The sequence below is a fragment of the Cynocephalus volans genome, chromosome 5, assembly GCF_027409185.1.
Source record: "Cynocephalus volans isolate mCynVol1 chromosome 5, mCynVol1.pri, whole genome shotgun sequence".
NCBI lineage: Eukaryota > Metazoa > Chordata > Mammalia > Dermoptera > Cynocephalidae > Cynocephalus > Cynocephalus volans.
Genome location: NC_084464.1, coordinates 46,773,414 through 46,792,200, shown reverse-complemented (window position 1 = coordinate 46,792,200; position 18,787 = coordinate 46,773,414). Strand labels below are relative to the sequence as shown.

The 18,787-nt window shown below is 43.2% G+C and overlaps 1 protein-coding gene and 1 non-coding gene across 4 annotated transcripts in view; both read right to left on the bottom strand.

Moving 5' to 3' along the window:
- Positions 1 to 18,787, bottom strand: part of PPARD (peroxisome proliferator activated receptor delta) — a 78,460-nt gene that overhangs the window by 41,604 nt on the left and 18,069 nt on the right. The window lies entirely within an intron of this gene.
- LOC134379316 (U6 spliceosomal RNA) lies at positions 13,197 to 13,303 on the bottom strand. The gene has a single exon (XR_010023720.1). It is a non-coding gene; the product is annotated as a U6 spliceosomal RNA (small nuclear RNA).

Below are 18,787 nucleotides of genomic sequence, written 5' to 3'. Positions count from 1 at the left end.
GCCATGAGAATAGTCACCACACTCTAAGAATGGTTAGAGCAGGAATTGGAAGGAGCCCGAGTTATTCATGACCTAGTGGAGTTTTCACAACTGTCTAAACTACAGACTACCTAACTACCTAACTCAGAATCCCCATCCATGAATCCATCCATAACTGCTTCAGATCCCAATTTGCTCCATTTTCCTCCAGTCTTCAGTAACAGATTTCAAGACCCATTCCCAGCGCTCTTGATTCAGCAATCACTTTGAAATACACTCTCCTAGAAAAGTGGAAAGTCAAACTTGAGAAGACAAGGAAACTATTGAGAGTCCACAGGACAAACTATGATGCCTCAAAAGCAGCAACTGCAGGTAAGTTGCCTCTGGGAGACCTTGGAAATTAGCGGGTGACACCGCAAAATTAATCTGTTGTTATTTGGAGAAATGGAAGAAAGGAGAGTTCATAAAAACCAACAGAGAGCACAGCTGGAGCCATTCCTCAGAAATTTCATATTATTCAGTAACAATACTATCAAGTCACCCAAGAAAAAAATAAACCAATAGTGCAACCCTCAGGATGAGATTAGCTTCTTTTGAGCAAAAGTATCAGGCTGTCAAAGGGACAGATCTGCACATGGTGGCATCACAAAGAATTACATTCTTGCACCACTGGTTTCTGTGTGCTAGGAATTCTCCTACTAGACTGCAAGCACTGCTCTCTGAGGAGAGGGACTGTGCCATTACTATTTCAGAACCTTCAGCAATAGCACCCAGCACAGTACTGAACACACAGGTGCTCAATACATGACCACAGACTGAGAGATGCCAGGAAAAAACTAACTGGAATCATGAGTATGGGTCAAAGCTGTCCACCAAGCTCTAGTCCTGTACCAACCTCTGAGTTCAAGCTGATTCCTGAAATTCCAGCCAAGGGGGTTGAGAGTCGATGCTGTCATTGTTCACTGTTTCCATGAGACTGCCATCTGATAGACACTGGGGATCTTTACAGGTTCAACTCCCTTCTCTTCTGAAAATATTCCTGTGATAAAGTCCCAAGAGTCCAGAGAATTTGGGAGAACCTGAGGAGGATGGCATAGGTCCAATCCACCCTTTTTAGTTGTTTAAATCTCAGTTGGGTAGAAACCTAACTGGGTTGGAAGCGACAGGCAGCAGCAAGTGTGTGTGACACACTGCTTTAAACCCTAGGGTCCTGGGCTTACACATTTCTCCAAGTAATGACAGATTAATTTTACAGTGTCCCCTGCTAATTTCCAAGGTCTCCCAGGGGCAACTTACCAGCAGTTGCTGCTTCTGAGGTATCATGGTTTGTCCTGTGGACTCTCATATAGTTTCCTTGCCTCCTAATGCAACTGTCCCTTTCAGAAGTGCAGCCTTATTCTAAAATTAAAGATGCTGAGGGGCCACTAGGGATTATAATTAGTTTGTATTCCTCCTCCTGGCAGAGTTTGGGGGTGGAATGTGGGATATGCATTCTTAAGGCCGAAACCACTTTAATTTGCAAGGTTTAGTGGATTTTTCTGGCCCCTGGCTTGCTTCAAGTCTCTGGCACCCTCAGCAACTGAAAATTGTTACCTTGTGTTCCAGCCACATCGATCCACACTTCTATCAACCTGGCACAAAATTTGCCAAAAAACAAACTTTCCCGCTGTCTCTTCCTGTATCTATGTCCCCTATCAGTCCCAGCCCTTGCTTCTATGCAACCATAGAAATTCAATGCAATTCAACTCAATCAGCAACACTGAGTGGCCACCAAATGCAAGGAGCTTCAAGCACCAAGAAAAACAAGACCCTGCTATCAAGGGGCTGAGAGACTGCTAAGAAAGGAGACATGTAAACAAGCAGCACCCCATACAGTAATGATTACTATAGAAAGAGACCCCGCACAGAAGGATTAAAGTTTGCTCTGTCGGGAGGAATGGAGGAAAGAAGTTAAGGGGGGACAGGCACTTCCAGGAAAGGAACAAGCATGTGCAAAGCTGCCTAGGAGTGTGGCCTGCTAGAGACATGGTTGTTAGATAGAGGGTGCTAACAAAGATCAGGCTTACTATAGCCAGATGCTACCATTTTATAGATGAGAAAACTGAGTCACAGAGAGGATAAGTAACTCTCCACAATCATACATTATAAAAGGACAGGCTCTGAACCAAACAGATGGACTCTTAAAACCTGAGCTCTTAAACACTACAGGACATGGTATGCAAACAGTTCAATTTGCTGAAGTGTAAAATTCAAAAGCTAAGTTTATGCAAGAGAGGGAGACAGGCTGGATCATGAATGGCTTCATATACCATGCTAAGGATTTGGACTTGAACTTTCAGCAGTATAGTGGACTGAATTAATGTGAAAGAGCTTCCCCTTCCCACCACAGTCACATAGAAATACTACATAAAATAAAACAAGTGATATCCTTAGACAGGCAGCCAAACTTGAAAGAAATTCCCCATGTGCCAGAAATGATAAGAACGGACATATGAACAGTGACTGGAATTGACACCACAATGACCAGTGGACTGCTGCACCCACATGTGAAGTGGTTTAATGCCTGGCTGTGGGTTTGAGTCCCCATGTCAAGAGGAGAGCCTCAAAGGGCTGTCCAGTATAGAAAAGCAACAAGAAGTTTGCTATTTCTGCAAGGCTCGGTGGAGGGCTGCATAGGAGTAGGAGCTCTCTTTCTTAAACTACTAAGTTAGTCCTGAATTTACACTACCAGAGTGCCACACTGAGAAATAAACAAAAAATGAGCCAGGACCAGCAAAACACTTATGGCCCAAACAGAAGCAAACAAACTTCTCTTAGAGAGAGATTTTCACAACCCAGGACACAAGACTCACCCAGAAAAGAGAACCCCTCCTGAAGATGAGCTCATAATGCAAAGTTACAAACCACACAATGAAATAAACCACCAAGAGGGACACCCATCAGACACAAAAAGAGAAGCAGCATCCAAAGTATCAGAAATATTAAAACAATCTCAGAGAGTACAAAACAAGAAAAGCTCTATGATTAAAGAGATAAAGCAACACAGAAAGAACAAATATAGAGACTGGTGGTAGAAAGGTCAACATATGTCTAAGAGGAATTCCAGAGACCAGAGAAGAGAAAATGATAGCGCCAAAGAGGTAATGGCTGAGAATTTTCCAGAATTTAAAGAAGAATTAAATGTAACAGGTTAACATTAGGGGAAGCATGGTGAAGGGATATAGAAACTCTCCGTAAATCTAGATTTACACCTAAAATCATTCCAAAATAAAGGCTTTTCCCCCCAAAACTTAGTCTTTAAATAGAAGTGGGTCTGGCCCGTGGCTCACTTGGGAGAGTGTGGTGCTGATAACACCAAGGCCACGGGTTTGGATTCCTATATAGGGATGGCCGGTTAGCTCACTTGGGAGAGTGTGGTGTGACAACACCGAGTCAAGGGTTAAGATCCCCTAATCCTTAATAAATAAATAAATAAATAAACAAACAGAAGTGGCACACTAAATCCTGATCAAGAAGATGAAAAACAAATCCACACTTAATTTCAAATGGTTCTAAAGAAAAGTAGAGAGAGAAAAATGTATTAATTGAATGTAATTAAGGAGAATACAAATGTTTGCTGTACTGTTTTCATATTTTCCCTAAGTTTGACATTTTTCAAAGTAAAAAGATGGGGGGAAGATGAGAAAATATAGGAGCAAGAACTGAAATAAGATGTATAACTTTCAAACTAGTAATAGGAGGGCCGGCCCGTGGCTCACTCGGGAGAGTGCGGTGTTGAGAACACCAAGACCCCGGGTTCGGATCCCATATAGGGATGGCCGGTTAGCTCGCTGGCTGAGCATGGTGCTGACAACACCAAGTCAAGGGTTAAGATCCCCTTACCGGTCATCTTTAAAAAAAAAACAAAAAAAAAAAAAACTAGTAATAGGAATAAAGAAAACTCAATCAATCCAACAAAGGCAGGAAGGAGAAAAATAAGCAAAAAGGAAGGTATATGTAAAGTACTAAAAAACATAATATATTTAGGTCAATTCCCAAAAACATAATTAAACTTACCTAAGACAGATTGTCAGATTTAAAATTTTAAAACCCAGTCACATTCTGCTTATGAAAGAAATTCCTAAACAGGATGACACAGAAAGGTTGAAAATATGATGCAAACAACAGCATGCTGAGGTTGCACTACTGTCACCAGACTTTACGGTGAAAAGCAGTAGAGGTATTAAGAAGGAAGAATGAATAAGAATTGGTGACTGTTTGAAAAAGGCACTGGAGAGGAGAGAAATGGAGAGTAACCATAAGGTGACCAGGGGGATGGCGACGCTGACATTAAGGTGGGGACTGTGGGAAGAAGAGTAGGTCTGTCAGAAAAGTATAAGTGACCATTTTGGGGCATGTTGAGTTTCAGGAGCTCTGGAGACCCCTAGATGAAGATGTCCTGTAAGCAGTTACAGATACAGTCACCAGGTGAGTGATAGGTTATTCCTGGGTGCTCCAGAGAAGATTCTTAACACTCAATATTAAGAATGTAAATAATTTGTTTCTTTCTAAAACAGTAATCCAAAAGCAACCATACCCTACACCCTGGCCCCAGGACTAACCATGACCTTAGCAGTAAACCCATGTTTCCCTCCTATGCCTGGCCCGTCAAAGCTCTGTTCCTGCTGGGTAGTGGAAGAGGTGGTGACAGACTCCAAGAGTGGCAGCGCTTCAGGTTTCTGGAGCCACTTCAAGTCCCATGTACAGAGTAGAAAAGCTCTTTGTTTTTTTTTTTGTTTTTTTGTTTTTTTTGTCCTTTTTTGTGACTGGTAAGGGGATCGCAACCCTTGGCTTGGTGTCGCCCGCACCGCGCTCAGCCAGTGAGCACACCGGCCATCCCTATGTAGGATCCGAACCTGCGTGGCGGGAGCGCTGCTGCGCTCCCAGCGCTGCACTCTCCCAAGTGCGCCACGCGGTCGGCCCAGAAAAGCTCTTTGGAAGCAGGAAACCTTGTATCTGTACAGCCATTGGAAAAACAGACTCCCCAGCAGTGGAGGTCGGGAGCCAAAGGTCCCCACGTTTAATTACCAGCAGGTTGACCACTCCTAGTGGCTGAATCCCAAGGTTCAATTCAAGTAATCGGTTACCCAATGCCCAATCCTTACCTCAGGGAACATACAGTGGAGTGAAAGATAATCATAATACAAGAAAGACTATGACAAGCCCCCAAGAAAAATACCAAGAGCTATGGAGTTCAAAGAACAGAAAGCTCCCCTGTGCAGTTCAGGGACAGACTGCGATGTCATGGAGAAGGCAATACTGGAAATGTTCTTTCTCTGTTTCCCCTTGTTACATAATTCCAAGGGTACCATGACCTCTGCAGCAGTGTGCCCAGTGGCTTGGAGCATCAATGCACTTACTACGCTCCACAGTGGAAGCTGGTCATTTATAATAATGCTACCTAACATTTATTAAGTGTTCACAAAGAATCAGGCATGTGTTGAATGTTTTATGAGCATTCTTTCATTTAATTCCCCCAATTACTCTATAAGGTGCTGCTACGGTTTGAATGTTATGTCCCCTCCAAAATTCATGTTGAAACTTAACCCTCAATGCAGCAGTATTAGGAGATGGGGCATTTTGGAGGTGATTAGATCATGAGGGCTCCTCCCTTATGAATGATTTAGTGCCCTTACGAAAGGGCTGGAGGGAACTAGCTAGACTCCTCTTGCCTTTCCATCCTTTCTCCCATGTGAGGACATGGTATTTGTCCCCTCTGGAGGACACAGCAATAAGGTGCCATCTTGGAAGCAAAGAGCAGTCTTCACCAGACATCAAATCTGCTGGTGCCTTGATCTTGGATTTCCCAGCCTCCAGAACTGTGAGAAATAAATTTCTGCTGTTTATAAATTACCCAGTCTCATGTATTTTGTTAGCAACACAAATGGAATAAGACAGGTACCATTGTTAGTCCCAACTTACAGATGAGGAAACTGAAGCTCAGTGAGGGAAAGAAAACTTTCCCAAGATCACTGAGGTAGGGTCACAGAGCCTGAAACTGAACCCAGGTCTAACTCTGGAGCCCTTGCTCTTAATCGCTTTGTCCTACCACCTCACATATGCACATACTCTATGCACCCTCCTAGACCACCAGCTGTGTAATCCACCATCTCACCCACCACCATGCCCAGCTCCAAGACAAACTGTGAATGAGGAGAACTGTAGCAAGATGACATAGGGATAGGCTGGATTTGAGTCAGAGCCCCAGGCTTGTCCAAGCTTGAGACTCTCTATGCATAGACCAAGCGATTTGGCTGGCCACTGAATCTCTCCAATTATAAAAATATAAACCACACTGCAGCTTCTGCACACATAGCCTTGTATGTCTCCTAACCTAGGAGTTGGGGATGGGGGCTAGGGGAGGCAATAAACCCTTCCTTTGAACTTGGGAAGACCAAATAGAGTAATAAACATACAATTGCTATGTAAACTGGAAACACTGTCACTATTTCAGACCAGGGACCAAACCAAGGCCCAGAGAGGAGGACAATGAGCACAGGTTTGTACACATCTGCAGTGCAGTATAGGGAAAAATCCCCACATGGGCCTTTTTCCATGTAAGGTCACATTCGCAGGCTCTGAGGATGGGATGTGGACATGTCTTTTGGGGGGCTGCCATTCAACCCACTACAGGCAGTAAAATCAGAACAGTGGGACAAAAGCTCAAGAGAATGAGGGACAATCTGTGCTTGACAGAAGAGAGAGGGAGGTTAAAGCTGTCAGTAAGGCTTCTGGGCACTGAGAGGATGATGCATTATGAACAGAAAGGAGACATGCAAGAGGAGAGACAAAAATGAGCTTTGCCTTGAAGGCTGAGCACTCCAGCAGGCAGGTGGACAAGTGGACCTGGCATTCAAGAGAAAAGGATTTGGTATAAGAAGTTTAGTATCTGGTGTCTATAAGAGATGGGCACAGCTATGGGAAGGGACAAGCATGTTGAGGGAGAGGGTGAGAGAAATAGAGAGAGGGCAGAAGCCTGAAGAATGCTCACACTCAGCAGAGGAAAGAAGAGGAACCAGGGCAGCAAAGGTGCAGTCAGAGGGGAAGGAGAACGGAGGCCAAGGGAGAAAGACGTTTCACCTCTTACAGGGCAGCGGCTGGTCTCTTTCTTCTGAGTATTTCCAGAGTCTAATAAGGTACCTAAGTACACAGTAGCCACTTGGTAACTGCTGAATAATAAAGCAATTAACAATTATGTCAGAGAAACCAAACATATGAGAGATTTCTGAGCTGCAAAGAAAAGAAGTTAAAGGCATTTGTAATGCTTGAGATCTCAGCAAAGTTACAAGAGGCAGTGTCTTCTGAGACGGTTGGGGGTGAGTTGGGGAGGGCTTGGAGTACATCCCAAGGGGAATGTGATAGGAAAACCATGAGAAGAATAAAAGGATGACCAGCCAGCTGTTGTTGTTGAAGGTGAATTCTAGGCCCTTAACTGAACCCACCACAGGTACACATGAGCTCTCTGTTACACACAAGAGCTGCCTTGGCCATACAGCTCTTACTCCGATTCCCAAGTGTATACTCCACATATTTATCTAAAAAACAAACAACTCATCTTTGCAGAGAAGAGCTGCTGTGAAACTCATAAGCGAGAGGCTGCTGCTGTGACCTTAGGAGACCTGCCCACAACCCTGGCAAGCTCTCGGGGGTGGCTCTTCATCATGGGTGTGTAGCAGGCTTCCCCAGACAGGACGTGTGTGGAGAGGAGCAGGCACTGTGGCCATGGGTGACTCAGGCAGTGTTTACCAGCCATGTGGGTGCCCACCACCCTCAGACAGGGCAGACTGGGCCGATTGCATCAGACAATTTCTTGGAAGCATTTCTGCATTTCTATTTTTGAAGACAGACAACTTCCAGTGTGACAACTCTCCTGATGACTTCAAAACCCATTCCAATCAGCAGCCAGAACCAACATCTTCTTACACATTCTTTACAAACCCAACTCTACTCACTCTCCAACATGCCCACACACAACAGGAAGTGGCAAGAGAACATGATGCAGCCTAAGGGCAACAGGAAATGATGCAATACCATGGGGCCACACTGGGGACCCAGGAGGCCAAACCTCCCAGACACCACCGTCTTACCCAACAGCCTGGCCTTTTGTGGCCCACAGACAGGGGTATAAGCCCAACTGATTCCCAAACTAACTGGTTAACAAGTCATTGTATAATTCAAAAGATCATAGGACTTCCTGTATAATTAACCCAGATTCAAAGGGGCAGTGAGTCAGGTACTCTTATACTGTAGTGAGAGGGTAATTTGGCAATTTGGCAAAATTTATCAATACCCTTACATTTTAATTCAGTCAAAATTACACATACACACACACTTTAAACACTGCATCCCTACCACGTGCCAAGAATTATGCCAGGCACTGGAGGAGACAATATTAACAAGACAGACAGGGTAGCTGCCCTCAGTGAGTTTCTGTTCTAGTCAGGGATTCAGACAATTAACCAATAAATCAATAAACAAGATGATTTCTGAATGCGGGGAGCATTAGATATAATAGCAAAAGATGAGAAATAACCTAAAGGTCCATCAGTGGGACTGGTTAAAAAAGATCAGATACTCTTATGGGACAGAATATTGCTCTGCTGTTAAAAATGCATTCTTGAAAACTCATTTCAAATTGTTAGTGATATAAATGTTTAAAGCAGGTTTCAAAACAGTAATCACAATATGTTCAGTGAAAGAAACCAGTCACAAAAGACCACATATTGTATGATCCCATTAATACGAAATATCCAGAACAGGCAAATCTGTGGGGATAGAAAGTAGATAGAAAGGTTGCCTAGGGCTGGGGCAGGCTGGGGGTGTGGGTGTGAATGCTAATGGATTACAAATTTCTTTTTGGGATTATGAAAATGTTCTAAAACAAGATTATGGTGATGGTTGCATAACTCTATAAATACTTAAAAAACATCAAATTGTACATTGTAAACAGATGAACTTTATGAGTTATATCTCAATAAAGCTGCTAAAAAACAGCACCACAATATGGCTTCAATATGGTTTTCAAAAAGGGGTCAGAGAGAGAGAGAGAAAAAAGGCACAAAGGGTATCCAACAAAATATTAACCACGGTGATTCTCTGAGATGGTTCTAGGTAATCTTTATTTTCTTCTTTATATTTCCCTGTATTTTCCAAATATTTTTAAATCTACCTCTACAAGTGTACCCAAGGCACAGGACTAGAAAGGTCCAGTTGCTGTACTAACTTGGATATCTCTAGGGTTGTCATATTCTTCACACCAAAGATACCAACCAGACAGCTAAGCAAAGGAATTTCGTATTCCAAATAAATCAGACCAAGTTGGTCCTGGTTAGGGAAGGTCTATTGACTGCTGGAAAGGCTTGCTCCCCTGGCAAACAGTTTAAAAGAAAACCAGCAGCCATAAAGCTCAGATACTATCAAAGAATGCAAAAGAATATCAAAGATTTGAGCAGATTCAGTCAGAAACTTCCTGGATACTCTCAGGAGTCAATTCCTGGTTGCAAAATGTGAGACCCTCTGGATGAATCATTCTCTCCCACATGGCTTCCTCTGGTCAATGACTTAAAGGCATCTTTCTGAGATGATTGAGCCAAGGGAAGATGCCACCTACTGGAGGTCAGTGATTCCCTAACCATGCTGCATTCCCAAATCAACAGGGAGCTTTAAAATGCAGATTTCTGGACTCCATCCCTAGAAAACTAATTCAATAGGCTTGAGGCAAGGCCCAGGAGTCCAAATGTTTTCCAGAATTCCCTGGCAATTATGTCAGGTGAGCCATGTTTGGGAATCACTGGACTAGACACCATCTAAGACAACTCGAAACAGGGTTAACCTGCACGTGTGGCTGCAATGCACAAAAGTACTCCACCCAGCCAGCACCATGGATCAAAAGGCCACTAAGCACAGAAAGGGAAACTCCACAGGGAAACTCCATGTATGTGTGGCAATCAGTGCTGAAGCTTGGGGGGAAGCTAGCAAATCTCTAGAGCAAAGCTTATTTTGGAAGTTTCCCTCAGGCCCAGTGATCTTGGATGCTAACCTGTGAAAAGGGGTCAACTAATGGAATTTTCACTTTGGGAGGACAAAAGAAAAATCAGTTCCTTCCAGCAACATACAAAAAAGCCAGCAAGCTCGCAAAGAGCAGCAGAAAGGGATGCAGTATAGAGTGGCAGGAAGAACCTGGATTTCAGTCACACAGATCTGGGTCCAACCTATTACTGGCTGTCTGTGGACTAAAGACGGCTACAAACCCTTTGCCACTCTTCCCATCAAGAGAAGAAGTCTGGTTCCTGTCCTTGAATCTAGGCTGGCTCAGTCATTGCCTTGACCAGTAGAATGTGGCTGAGGTTACAATCTGGGATCTGAGCCCAGGCCCCAACAGTTCTGACCCCCAGCTACCATACTGTAAGAAGTTGAGGATAGCCTACTGAAGGATTAGAGGCCATGCCAAGAGAGGCCACTTGGGACATTACAGTCCAGCTGAAGGCAACTGAATGGGCAAGCTCAGCTGACATCATGTGGGGCAGAACCCCCAGCTGGGCCAGGCAACTCAGAGAATCAGGAGAAAGGGTAAACGGTGGTGGTTTTGAGCTGCTGAGTTGTGCGGTGATTTGTTACACTGCAGCAGGTAACTGAAACACTGATTCTCCCTGAGCAAATCAATTTTCCTCTGGGCCCTGGTTTTCTCGTAAATCAAATAGGGAATGATGATCACCTCAACAGTGGTGTTGTGAGGCTCAAAAGAAGTGAAAGGGCTTTGAAAGCCTACAACACAGCCAAGTGCCAGTTATGGTCACTGTCTGCAAAGACCTATGCCGCACAGATGAAGGACCAGAGGCCCCACCACATGGTGTACTGGCTGCCACGGGAACCTGTAAACCCAGTGTTCAAACAAACAACCCCACCCTACCCTCTGAACGACAAGCTCCCACTTTTAGAGCCCTTTTTGGCTGTGGGTACATCTTCATATACAAAGTACGGGAACTATTTACATGCTTCCTATAATTGGTAAGAACCCTTCCAACAAATACCCCATATTCCAGGATGACTCACCTTCTCCCACCATACCAGCATTCCCTCTGGCCTCTCTTCCTCTGTTACAGTGTCATCTTTGTCCCAGCTATCCAGGTTCAAAAAGTCAGCCTCTCAGACTCCTCCATCTCCTTTCTGTATTCAGGGAAGGGCCAAGACCTTGTCTCCCCAGTCACTCCCATCCTTCCACTACCACTCTCACTAAAAGGCACAGTCATCAAAGCCAGTCAGACCTGAGTGCTGCTGACTAGCTGTGTGACCATATGCAAGTTACTCAACATCTCTGAGGCTGTTTCGTCAGCTGCAAACTGAATATAAATCAGTAATACCTCATTTCTGTAGTCATTTCAAAGATGAGAGAAAATGCAGCTAAAGTATTCAGTACAGAGAAGGTGCTCCATACATACTAACTGTTACCACAGGCCAAAAAAAAAACCAAAACAAAAAACTTCTCACCTAGGTTACTATAGACCTCTCCTGGTCTAGGTTCCTCCCTGAATATTTGTCTTCGTTTTCGACCCTCTAGTATAATGCTAGCAGATTGTCTTAGATGACAGCTATCACATTATTCTCCTGATCAAAAACCTTCCGTGGCTCCCATTGTTCTCAGATCGGTCTCAACCTCTCAGCCAAGCATGTAAGATTATCTATAAAAGGACTTCAAAAAGTCTGTGGAAAATGGAATTAAAAGACAAAAATAAAAAATACAAACTTTATTTCTCAACATAAGCCCATCAAGTTCAAGACACTTTTGTAAGCAACAATCACAGCCATTTAGTCCATCCCTAAAGAATTTAGGGTCCTAGGAATTTAACCATATCACTACAGTCTTTTTTACATTATCAACTGAAGAAAAATGGGTGCCCTGTAAAGATTTTTTAAGATTAGAAAACAAAACAAGTCAGGAGCCAAATCAGGACTATAAGGTAGATGTCTAATGATTTCCCATCGAAATTCTCATGAAATTGCCCTTGTTTGATGAGAGGAATGAGCAAAAGCATTGTCATGGTGGATAGAGACTCTCTGGGGAAGCTTTCCCAGGTGTTTTTCTGCTAAAGCTTTGGTTAACTTTCTCAAAACGCTCTCATAATAAGAAGATGTTATCCTTCTTTGGGCCTCCAGAAAGTCAACAAGCAAAATGCCTTGAGCATCCCCCAAAACTGCTGCCATAACCTTTGGTCTTGAAAAGGTCTGCTTTTGATTTGAATGAACCACTTCCACCTCCTGATAGTCATGCTTTTGATTGTGCTTTGTCTTCGGTTTCCTTTTTTTTTTTTTGTTTTGGCAGCTGGCTGGTATGGGGATCTGCACCCTTAACCTTGGTATTATAACACCACACTCTAACCAACTGAGCTCCAGCCAGCCCATGCTTTATCTTCAGGATCATACTGGTAAAGCCATGTTTCATCTCCTGTTACAATTCTTTGAAGAAATCCTTCAGGATCTTGATCCCACTCGTTTAAAATTTCCATTGAAAGCTCTGCTTTTGTCCGCAGCTGATCTGGGCACAAGAGTTTTGGCACCCATTGAGTGGAAAGTTTGTTCAACTGTAACTTTTCAGTCAGAATTTTGTAAACTGAACCAACTGAGATATTTATGGTGTTGGCTATTGTTTCTGCTGTTAATCATTAGTTCTCTTCAATTAGGGCATGAACAGGAGTAATTTTTTCCTTGCAAATTGATGTGGATGGTCTGCCGCTGCAGGCTTTATCTTCAAGACTGTCTCATCCCTTCTTAAAATGAGTTATCAACTTATCAACTGCTGATTTCTTTGGGGCATTGTCCACATAAACTTTTCATAAAGCATCGATGATTTCACCATTCTTCCACCCAAGCTTCACTATAAATTTGATCTTCATTCTTGCTTCAGTTTTAGCAGAATTGATGTTGATCCAATAGGGGCTCTTTTTTTTTTTTTTTTTTTAAATTTTATTTTGTCGATATACATTGTGGCTGATTATTGCTCCCCATCACCAAAACCTCCCTCCCTTCTCCCTCCCCCCCTCCCCCCCAACAATGTCCTTTCTGTTTGCTTGTCGTATCAACTTCAAATAATTGTGGTTGTTATATCTTCTTCCCCCCCCCCCGTTTGTGTGTGTGTGTCTGTGTGTGTGTGTGTGTGTGTGTGTGTGTGTGTGTGAATTTATAAAAATATGGAACGCTTCACGAATTTGCGTGTCATCCTTGCGCAGGGGCCATGCTACTCTTCTCTGTATCGTTCCAATTTTAGTATATGTGCTGCCGAAGCGAGCACCAATAGGGGCTCTTTTCAAACTGATGTCTTATCCTTCTTACTGACTCAAACTGGATGCTGTTCAAGCATATTATAACAAGATAGTACAAGTTTATTTTGGTGCAAAAAAAATTTTGCAATCCATGCATAGTTTTTTCATTATACTCATTTTCCATGAATTTTCTAAAGACCCCTTGTACAACAATGGCTCCATCCTGCTGCCCTAGCCTGCTCTAGCCAATCCCATCCTCACTGCAACTTGCTATTGGAGTCAATTGTCTAAAATGGCTGGCAATAATCCCTGTCTCCTGGTATTCATGTCCTTGTGTAATCCCCTCCCCTAACAGAAACTTCAAGATAATAAATGACATTTCAAGCCACTAAATCTTGGGGTAATTTGTTATGCAACAATAGATAACTAATACTGTTGATTTCCCCAGTCACACTTGAGCTGTTGCTCCTTTACACACATTTACCCTCCTGAAATTCTGCCCAGCCTATAAGGCCCACTCAGATGCCAGTGCTCACCCCAAGCCTTTCTTAAGGCTCCATCTGGAATCTCCTCTGGAAACCTTCCCTTCCCCCCACTGCACATCTCTGTCACCGCACCTGTAGCACTGTCAATCTCTTTGTTTATCTGTATGCAAAATGACAAGGTTATTCACTGCAGCAAAAGACTGGAAATCATTTGCATGTTCATCAACAAATTGGGGAATGGCATACCCATACAATGAATGAGGCACCCATGAAAAAGAATGAGGAAGCTCTACGTGTCTGATATGCAAAGACAGCCAAGATACAATAAGTGAAGCCAGGGACAGACCAGTTAGTACAGCAGACACCCACCTGCCTGAAAAGGAATAATGTAATAATAGGGAATATACAGGTACATGCTCATAAATGAAAGTGGTTAAGAGGGCTGCCTCCAAGAGGGGGGAACTGGGCAGCTGAGAGATGGGGGAGGGAAAGAGGGACCACCTTCAGGATTTCATAGCATGTCAAGAATTATCCATTCAAAAATAAACAGCTCTGAAAGACTGAAAGCTCAGATTAGGAACAATACAAAGCTCAGATTACAAACAATACAAGGATATCCATTTTCAACACTTCTATTCAACACTGTACTGAAGATTCTAACAAGGGAAAATAGGCGAGAAAAAGAAATAAAAGTTAACTGGATTGGAAAGGAAAGGGGAAAACTATCTCTATTAGCAGATGACATGATGTTATATACAGAAAATCCTAAGGGATCCACTTAAAAAAAAAAAAACTATTAGAACTAATAAATAAGTTCAACAAGGTTGCAGTATATAAGATCAACATATAAAAACCAATTGTATTTCTACATACTAGCAATGAACCAAGAAGTCCAAAAGTCCAAAGTCTAAATAAGGTTAAAAAAAACAAAAAACAGAAAAACAAAAGTCCAAAGTCTGTGTAATAAGAATCCTAGAAGTAGAGGATAGAGACACTGAAGGAAAAGAAAGATTACACTAGAAAATTTCCTGGAGATCCCAAAAGACTTGTCGTCAGCAATTAAGAGCCCTGCAGGAATTAAGGAAAGAAGACAAGTACCTAGATATATCCTGATGATATGTCTGAACTCCAAAAAGAAAGTAAATTCTTACATCTTTCAGACAGGAAAAAACAATTACTTACAAAGGAGTGGAATCCAATTAATTTCATTACTCTTACTGAAACATGAAGCAGAGACCTCAAAATTCTAAGGATTTTATTATACTCAAGCTATCAACCAAGAGTGAAGGCACAGGAACCCTTGTGCACTGCTGGTGGGAAAGTAAAATGGAGCAGCCGCTACGGAAAACAGTTTGGCGCTTCCTCCAAAAATTAAAAATAGAGTTACCACATGATCCGTCAATTCTACTTTTGGGTATACACACAGAAGAATTGAAAACAGAGATATGAACAGATATTGTACACTCGTGTTTATAGCAGCAACATGAGGTTCCATTGACAGATAGATGGATAAACAAATGTGGTATATACATACGATGGAATATTATTCTGCCTTAAAAAGGAAGGAAATTCTGACACATGCTACAACATGGATGAAACTTGAAGACATTATGTTAAGTGAATATATATAAAAAAAAAAGCCGGTCACCAAAAAGTTCCATTCGCATGAGGTACTTAGAATAGTCAAATTCAGAGAGGCAGAAAGTAGAACGGTGGTTGCCAGGGGCTGGAAGGATGGAATACGAATTATGATTTAATGGGTTAAAGGGTACAGAGTTTCATTTTTGCTGTTACGAAAAAAGTTCTGGAAATGGATGGTGGTAATGGTGGTACAACAGTGTTAACTTACTTAATGCTATTGAACCGCACACTTATAAATGGCTAAAATGGGGCTGGCCAGTTAGCTCAGTTGGTTAGAGTAGCACCTTATAACAGCAAGGTCAAGGGCTCAGATCCCCAAGCCAGCCTGCACCGCCCCCCAAAAGGTAAATTTTGTTATGTATATTTTACCATAATGAAAATAAGTAAAATAGCCAATCAACTTATATATGAATGAGTGAGGGTATGGCATAGCCACTTTGGAAAACAGGTTGGTGGTTCCTCAAAACGTTAAATACAGTTACCATGTGACACAGCAATTTCACTAAGTACATTCCCAAAAGAATTTAAAGCATATGTCCAGGGCCAAGCCCGTGGCGCACTTGGTAGAGTGCTTTGCTGGGAGCGCGGCGACGCTCCCGCCGCGGGTTCGGATCCTATATAGGACTGACCGGTGCACTCGCTGGCTGAGTGCCGGTCACGAAAAAGCGACAAAAAAAAAAAAAAAAAAAAGCATATGTCCACAATACATGAATGTTCATAGCAGCGAAAAAATGGCAACAATCCAAATGTCCATCAACTGATGAATGGATAAACAAAATGTCATATATATATATATATATATATATATATATCACACAATGGAATATTATTCAGCCATAAAAAGGAATAAAGTACTATTACATGCTACAGCATGGGTGAACCCTAAAAACATTATGCTAAGTGAAATAAACCAGGCACAAAAGACCACATATTATATGATTCCATTTATATGAAATGTCCACGGCAGGGAAATCCATAGAGAAGGGAAGTAGATTAGTGGCTCCCAGGAGATGGATGAGGGGAGAAGGATTTGGGGACTAATTGCTAAACAGGGGTTGTTTTGGGGGTGATGGAAATGTTCTGTAATTAGATAGTGGTGATGGTTGTACAACACACTGAATATACTAAAAACCACTCAAGTATATCCTTTAAAGTGGTGAATTTTATGTCTTATGAAGTATATCTCAATTTTAAGATGCTACAGAAATATATAAACAGCTCACATTCTGCCTGGTAGTTCAGTGACGTGGCAGCTGGTTCCTGTCCATGCCCTCCAGCCCTGCAAGGCTGCCTGTCTCTCTCCTCCATCTGTGTCCCTGGCACCCTCTGACTGCTCACTGCCCTGCATCTCCCCCATGACTTTCCTCTTCCTGGCTCTTGGGCAAAGCCTGGCCCCTGCTTCACTGGACCCACCCCTTCCTGGCAGGTCTGCACCACCTACTCAGACCCACCCGAGACTGTCTGGAGGTGACAGTAGCCCCAGAAGTCACCCCAGATGAGCTGCCCAATGACCAGGCCTGTGGTTACAATCATGTGTCAGCTGAGGGATACGGTTTCACATGGGAACTTAATTATAGCTCAGGAGGGGTGAAGGGAGAGGGGTGGCACAGGCTTTGAGGGAATGAACAGGAAGCTATCCTGCCCTGCAGCTTGGAGGGTATCTGCTGGGTCTCGCCAGTACTGGGATCACAGGAGAACAAGCACGATCCAGGAAGGCCCACAGGAACACACAGATTATGGAAATTAGCCTGCTTTTAGGCATGAATGCCTGGTCTGGCCTGTGTGCAGGCCAAAGTGGTCCAGATAAAAACCTGAGATGTTAACTCTCACTCACCCTCAGGGCTCAGAGAGGCCTTCTCCTTGCCTACTGCCACAAACCCTTCACCCATAGGAAGTGAAGGGAGACATAGCTTGTTCCCCACAAATACCCCATCTTCAATCTTCTCCCTGGCTCTGAGTTGTTTTTCTGGAATGGACTCTGAGTTATCAATATAAGGATGCATGGAACATCCTCCCCACACCTGGCTACTACACTCGGATCCCCACCTGGAAGATACCCAGGAGCTGTGCAGCTGCTGCCACACAAGTGTTGGTAGCCAGATATACCGGATTTGTTAAACCATCTGGCATGGGCACTGCCAGGTGGGGAAAGCAGATCAGGTGGAAGGAGAGAGAATCTCTCCAGGAGGATCATGGAAAGTACAGGGCTCAGGTGGAGGAGCAGGTCCCATCCAGACATTTGTCTTCTCACCTATTTCTGGCCCATATCTGGGCCCCTCATTCTCCAGACCTCTTCCTGGCCAGTTTGCTGGCTGTTCCAAGAAGTCCCCACAGCCACTGCTGCCCACCCAACCCCAATGTATGGCCCAGTTTCTTCTCATTGTCTCAAAACAGAGCCAGGGACTCAGGACCTCATCTCTGTCTTCTTCTCAAGACCCCTCCCCCAGTCCAGGCACCACCCTTCCCAACTCCTCTCTGTGTACTTTTTTTTTTTTTTCCTGAACTCCTAAGAGATTTCTCCCTAAAAACCATGGAAAGAAACCTTCAGATTTGAGGTAGTATCCTTTTCTGAATTTGTATGGAAGGGGGAAAAAAGACAAGAGTGATGAATAGGGAAAGCAAATAAGAGAGAGGGGGAGAGAGAGAGACAGGAGAGACAGGGTTGGGAAAGGCACAGATTTCATGCACCTCTCTGCTCTCTGCCCTTTAGGAAATAACAAGAACAACCAGAAAGCTCTTCCCAAATGCCTTCATTGAGGCATGGAACATCCTCCCCACACCTGGCTACTATACTAGGTAGTATATGCCTTCCCCCATCACTCTACCCCTACAAAGGTGAGGGGAGGCAAACAGAGACACAATGAAACCACGTGAAAATTGGGAAAGGCAAGTCACAAACATGAATGTTAAACAATATTCCATTTTTGAAAAAAAGAAAAAATAACTAGGTATACATAATCTGAAAAGAACACAGACCAAAACTTACAGCAGTCACTTATACGTGATTATGTGTGATTATGTGTGATTTTCTTCTCAATGCTTGTCTGTATTTTCTAATGGTCTACAATGAATGAGCATTATTTATATAATTGAAACATTTAAAAATAAATTATAAACCACACACAGAAATTCTTATGCCCAAGTGGCAGCCCCACATCCTAAAAAGACAGTTTCCTAAATTTCAACTATCCTGGTCATTGGTGGCATCTGACTTTCTAAACCCCCAAATACAATTTTCTGAAGATGGCTTTCATTGTTACTAGCTAGCTACAGCTTGCCGGCAGCAAGCCCCTCCTCCATTACCTCGAGCCCAATGCCCAAGATCCACCTGCACCCACAGGACATAGACCCCAACCACCCAGAGTTCACACCCAAAGGCCAGAGCCT